This window comes from Helianthus annuus, chromosome 9 (assembly GCF_002127325.2).
Source record: "Helianthus annuus cultivar XRQ/B chromosome 9, HanXRQr2.0-SUNRISE, whole genome shotgun sequence".
Taxonomy (NCBI): Eukaryota; Viridiplantae; Streptophyta; class Magnoliopsida; order Asterales; family Asteraceae; genus Helianthus; species Helianthus annuus.
Genome location: NC_035441.2, coordinates 35,278,807 through 35,286,283, shown reverse-complemented (window position 1 = coordinate 35,286,283; position 7,477 = coordinate 35,278,807).

Here is a 7,477-nt window from a genome sequence, read left to right as displayed (position 1 = left end):
ACATGTAAAATGATCAAGATATGTATCGTGAGGGGGTGTACTTACACTCGAACCCGAAAAATGCAAACATGTAAAATGATGTAGACATGTATTGGGAGGGGGTGTACTTACACTCGAACCCAAAGAATATAAACATGTAAAATGATCAAGATATGTATCGGGAGGGGGTGTACTTACACTCGAACCCGGAAAATGCAAACATGTAAAATGATGTAGACATGTATTAGGAGGGGGTGTACTTACACTCGAACCTGAAGAATATAAACATGTAAAATGATCAAGATATGTATCGGGAGGGGGTGTACTTACACTCGAACCCGAAAAATGCAAACATGTAAAATGATGCTGACATGTATTGGGAGGGGGTGTACTTACACTCGAACCCGAAGAATATAAACATGTAAAATGATCAAGATATGCATTGGGAGGGAGTGTACTTACACTCGAACTCGGAAAATGCGAATATGTCTCTAAACGGGCCATTTTTGTAAAACGTCAAACTCGAGAACAAAGTTAGAATATAAAAATGAAGCGAGGTCTTAATGCATACCGGGAGGGTTGCAATAATAATGACTTCGGTAAAACACCCGATTGATGGGTAAGAATTAAACACATGCGTAGACCGAGAAACAGGAACTCGGATGGAAAGTTAAAAGACTCGGGTTTTGAGTCATAACTAAAAGACGACAAGATAATGTAAATTGAAATTGTGAATAAATTATGTTCAACTATTTTAAAGTTGAACGGGTCGAATATAATATCATGCCGGACGGCATGAGTAAACGCAGGCGGCATAATAGTAACGTTAATAGCAAAAGAATAATGAGCCCGGTAATGGGACATAATCAAATACGAATGTGTGTAAACTGGACAATGGTGAGCATAAGATAAACCGACGCATAAATAACTTGAGAATTCATAAAGTCGGAAAATGTGTCCGAAAAGAAATGAATGTAGCCTTAGACTACGGTCAAGGTCAAAGAGAATATCAAGGCGAAAAAAAAATATTTAACAAAAACAGAATGCGTCGCCTTAAAGAGGGGAAGGTCTAATAAAATAACCCATAGACTAAGTGATAAAACCGACGGGTTAATTAGACAAAGCGAGGGAATAAATGGAGAATCCTCGCATAAAACAAAGATTGAAAAAGAATAAATTTTGGATTGTCAATATCTAGGTTTGGATAATTGACAAAGGTTAAAGAGAAAAAAAAACGTTAGACTAAAATTCAGTTTTAGTAAGAAATAACATTTTTATAAATATAAATTCTGATAGGAAATTGAATAGTAAGCATAAAGGATTCAAGTCTTGACGCTGATAGGCGCAAGACGTTTCACGTGTCGCAATTGCGAAAGTGTCTAGCGGACGAAACGACTTATATCCATTACGATGATATCAAAGTGGATAATAGCCTGAATTATGCGGTGAGACCGGTGGAAATTTTAGATCGAAAGGTCAAACACTTACGAAATAGACAAATCGATCAAGTCAAAATCAAATGGGAGCATAGGAAAGGTTCGGACACTACGTGGGAGTCCGAAGAGGAGATGCGACATCTCCACCCTACATTATTTGGTACGTACTACGGTTTCGGGGACGAAACCCTTTTAAGGGGGGTGGACTTGTAACACCCCGAAAATATAAAACTTTATATTAGAATTATAAAGTATAAATAAACAAAGAATTTACTAACTAGAAATTTTAACCTAGTTAGTTACAAGTCTAGAAATAGCTTATAATGGGGTTAAAATGCAACTAGATTATAAGTTGTACAAAATGGAAGGGCCTAAGTTGTAAGAATTGAAACTATAATTTTAATTTTAATAAAAATTAAAACCAAAACACCATTTTGAAGGTGTTGGTTGTATAGAAGAAGAGCAGGGGCGACTCCCCACTCTCAAACCCTAAAAACTCACTAAACTTACAAATTGAAGGCTCAATCAAAGTCGAAATCGAAATTAAAGTGTAGATTATTGATCCTCATCACAAGAGGATTACAAGGTATATAAAATTTCATGAAAACCCTCAACTTGAATTTCTCATGTAATTGGGAAAATCTGAAACTATAATTGCATGTGTGTCTTATGATGATTTAGGAACAACTATAGTGTCTAAGGACAAACCCTAGACCAATACAAGTTGAATTCATGTGAAAATCTAGTAAAAATCCATAAACACCATTGTAGGTGATTAGTGAGTTATGTAGATTTTAATAAACACTAGGAAATTGGGTGATATTCTAGTGTAATTTGACAATTGTGAAGTGACTTCAGAATTATAGAAGCTAACAACTTTGTAAGATGGTTGATTTATGTGAAATTAGGGCTAAGAGATAAGCTAGAGACTTGATAAATAAACATGTAAAATAATGCCCTTAAAGTGTTTGTTGAAATGCCTCAAAGAAGGCTCGAAATTAGAATTTTTGTAGTTAAAACACTTAATTGTGATGTTTTAGCTATTATGCAAAATGTGATTAAAAAGAGTTCTAAATGTGATAAACGTGGTTAGAACTTTGGTTAAATCGGTGGTCTAAAGATAACGCCTACCGGGTAATTAACTAATGTTAAAACTAGTTGACGAACTCGAATATGCAATTAGTATACTAATGGGCATTTGACTTTAAAAAAAAAGTCAAACTGATCTACGATGTGATGAATGATAATTAGACATAGAAAATAAGTGAGGTGGAATAGTCGTGATTGTTAATGACTAATTTAACCGCCTTGTAAATGATTGACAATAGTTTGACGCGTAACAAGCTAGGTGAAAGCTTGGAGGAGGGAGCGGGTCAAACAGAGCAAGTACGGAAAGAAAAGCGTGGCGTGGATGCGAGGTAAGTGTAATTTTCGCACTTATGTAGATTACTCGTTTATTCTATACGAAATAATCGCGATAACAAAAATATTGAAATATGGATTTTTGTTAAGATTACTTTGTGGTGTAATCTAATGATGAGGAAAAAAAATGGTGAAAATGGAAATTGGTCAAGAATCGACTAATGTAATTAAGGTTAAAAGCGTGCCCATGGCGTAAGCCGAAATGGGTTGAATTAGTAAGAAAGAGTTTAAGAGATAAAGGATTTGGTAATATAATCCGGGATGGGATGGATGTATGTATGAATTGGACATCAAAAACCAAGTTTTTGATTTAAATAGATAACGTTGGGTATATAGTCCAAATGGGTCAAATGGTGGTGATAACACCATTTGACAATACCGACTAATGCGGTGGTCAAGCCTTATGTTAACAGGATCAATTGGCGAATCGGATAAATGCGTCGCCATAGATTGAGTGACAATTAAAGCAAGGTACAAAACCGGGTCTATTTGTTGTCCCGAGCTAGGTATGTATAAATATGATTATAGCTAACGTACAAATTTGGGCAAATAAGCAGTGAAGGTCCTTCATCATAAATGAAAGGTAAAATGGACCATTACGCCCTTGTAAGCTAAATTGAATAAATGGCCTTTAACGGTAGTTTGGAAATGAGTTTTATGCTTAATTAAATGCTTACAATAGGTACAAGAAGGAGAAAGATGTAGGACTTTGGTCAAACGACTCTATACGGGTCTTACCGTAGAATAACAATTCGAGGAAATAAAATTCGGATTACATAGAACATTACATTAAATTCACCACACATATAGTTGTGGTGGAAGATTATTTGATAAATATTGTGGAAATAAGAAGCTAGAAATAGACGAGTATGATGTATGTGGAAAAGTGCTTAAATACCCTTTAACGGGTCAAAATAATCATTTAAGTATAAACGAGTTTAAGATTATACCTAAACTTGTGAATTGAACCTAATATGTTAGACAACATTGAAATTATAAGGCTCATGTGAAATCAGGATCAAACAATCATGTTTGTTTGATAAAATGCATAAACGGGTTAAAATTCGGTAAAAAGGTGATGAGTCGAAGGATTAAAAAGTCTGAAGTTTTATTATGTTGGATGTTGGATTTTAACTCCAATAGATGGAGGATTAAATTACGGACACGTAGGAAAAAGAATCGGGTAAAACGGATCAATAACGAAGAAGTTATGGCCGTTTCCATGAAATCGGGTTGAGCTGGGAATCTGCAGCACCAGCAAACAACATTCTATCGAAAACAGGTGCTAGCGTAGCGCGAGCATGTGCCAGTTTCGCGAAAATCGTTTATTTTAACCATATACGCATTGCGAACCCGTTTAATTACGTTCTAAGTTACGTATGACTAATTCAACTCATGTTTTAGGAGTTTCAGGTAAATTTTAGCACTGGAGGACGATCAAGCACAATGAAGAACCGAACACGATCAAGAAATAAGCTTCCGCACGACATTTCGTTGTTACTTTTAAATGACGAACATAATTACATTATGTTCTAAACTGTTAAATTGTAAAGGGTTTTAATAAGCCCGTATTTTCGTTGTATATGTAATCTTAATTACATGAATGTTTTCGCAAAATATACGTTAAACCATGATTTATAAGAATGGGTGTTATAGGGCCTCACCATTCACACACACCTATACATACACAGATACATATATATAAAGGGGTTCATCCCCACCCCCTAGATCCATCCCCTTTAGCCCTATCCTCACACCCGCTTATGTGACGGTCTACGTGGCGGCCCATCCCCATGGGGATGACCCTCCCCATACCTTCCAGTCTAAAAGACTTTTTAATGTATTATGAATTTACATCGAGATAGTTGGTAAACGAGCAACAAGCTGCGCACTACCCCTTTTTGAATAGCAAAACTAAGCCTTTTAAAAACTACGTCCATAGATTTCGGGGTCATAACATTACTATGCATGACCCTTTGAACTCGACTAAGTAGTTCCACAGCCTCTGGCGCTAGAAAACCAAAAGTATCAAAAGCAAATGGGATAAACACGTGTTGGTTGTCAAGGCACGCTTTCTCATGTTTGGTCATTTTACCCGAAGCAGCCTGACCCACCGTAAATGCACTACCCCCTAGGCCCACAAGCGGAGTAACCCCTGTTAGATCCACACAGGCATGTTTTCCTCCTACCCATCCAAAGACCAGAATGTCAGCTGGTCGAAGGGTAGATCTCCCTTCCAACGGGTCTGTTAAGAAATTAACGGGAGCCTCTTTCTTAGTAGAAATACCAGCGCACCTGAATATGTCAAAAAGGACATCCCTAACCAAATCATGTCGGTATTTGAACCCCGGGAGCTCTCTACAGTGAACTGCATGCTCCCCAAAGGTATCCAAACACGTCTTATGACAAACAGGACATACCTCATCAACTGGGAATAAAGGAATCATGAGGCGATACTTAAGGATAGTACGATACTCCACCGGCGACATATGCTGGCCTAACCCATCTATAGGTATAGCAAGAAGGAAATCTTGTGCATGTGGTGCTCGGAGACACTAAAAAACGGCTTCTTGTCTAACGGTCAAGTCAAACTGTACTTCGATTTCGTGAACAATTTTACTAAAAAGAGCACTCGCCAATGCATGTTGGGCTTTAGGGGGGCGGTGTCCTTATTAGTGAAACCGCTGAAGTCAAAGCTTGGAATCGTATCACGAAGACAAGCTAAAGCAGAAACATAATCAGAATCCATACCATATATGTCACTGTCTCTTAAGATGTGGTCCTGTAGCACCCATGATTCGGCCCTCGAGGCCACAAAAGCATAGGATGAAGCCTCTACAGCCGAATACAACCCCAAACCCCCAAATCTAATAGGTAAAGAGGAAAGTCGCCACTGGAGGTCTCCAAAGAAAGGACCTCCACAAACCACCAATTCCTCAATCGCCTCACGCAAATCTTTGTCAAAGAACAATGCTGCATCTTCCATGTGTACAGGTTGGCACGTCCTCAAGCCAAAGAAAAGCTTGGCAATGCCCATACAGGATCAAAAACTAGTCATCTTCTTCACAATCATCATTTACAAAATAATAATAAAATATTATTTACTTTTAGGTTAATATCAAAATAAAGGTCATACAAAAACTAGTCATCTTCTTCACAGTCATCTTTTACACAGTCCACCACGATATTACTTCATTAGCCGCAGTTTCTCACCGGAAAAAATCCAGTTATGTTTTTACTCTTCTTTCTTCACTGTGGCTACTCTAGGGTTCATGTTAAAAATTTTAGTGAAAATGAGTTTTCACTAAATATTTTGGACATCAATAATTATATTTATACATGTGTTGTATAAATAATAATTCACGGGTTTGTGTTCTATGTTGTGAGAGCATCAAAATAATGAATCAAACTATGTCCAAAATGGAGCTAAGATGAATAGAATATTGATACTCGAAGTTGGTGATTGAAGTGAATATTTCTAAACTTTGGTGACTCTAGTATAAATTCATCTTTGTCATAAATTGGTGGTTTTTAGACTTTTAATCTCTATTCAAGAGTCATGATGTAAGTTTTGCTATGTCTTATCATTTTATTTAATATGACATTAACATGTCATGAATGTAAATTAATCCTTTTGACTCATAATAAATTACTAAACTCATAATGAAGGTTTTTATGGTTATAATTATCTTTAAACAATAGAAACTAAATATGAAGTTTTAGTTTTGAGTATACAAGGAACTTATGACTCTTTGATGGATGAAAAAAAATAGAGAAAAATGAGATGAAAGAGATATACTAGAGAAAAGTTTTATACAATTTAGAGAGGAGTATTCTCTAATTCTTCCGGTACCATCACCAACTTATATTTATTTATTTTCCCACATAAATTAGAACACTATGATACCCGATGCTATCTTGAGCGCGAGTGCCATCTCCGGCAGTACACATATTGTTCCGGTTGTTGTACCCTGGGAGACAGAACCGTCCGAGAGAAGGCGCGAAATCTGTTTTAAGGGAAGCGTGTTGAACACGTGCATCAGCCACAATCGACATCAATTTGTTCATCATTGCAGCCAAGAAGGATCGCACAAGAAGGTGCGGTTGAAGTTTTCCAAATACGTGGACTTGAATCAAGATTGGTATAATTAAATTGTATTTTTACATTTGTTTATTTAGTTTATGTAACCGGTATTGTACTAATAGAATTTCCCACAAATAACGAGGTCTGGTTATTATTTATTTTATTAATATTTTTAAGGATAAATTGCATTTTTCGTCCTTTATGTTTGTATGAGATTGCAATGGATGACCTTTAACTTTAATAATTACAGTCACAGTCCTTTATTTGGAAAACTTATTACACCTTTCGTCCTTTAACACTAACTAGGTTAAACGTTTCAGTTAACTTTGATCAAGTAAGGGCAATTAGGTCTTTTATCAATTTATTAACTTTAAGTCATCTCTCTAAAAATCTGAAAAGTCACCCTCCTCTAGATCTGGAAAAAAAAAAAAAAAACAATCACTCTCTGTAAAACCCTAAGCATCGATCTCTCTCTCTTAACTCCTTTTTATGGTGAACAACGAAACATAAACAAAATCCCTTGATGGATATTGATGGTGAAAACGATTTGAAATTT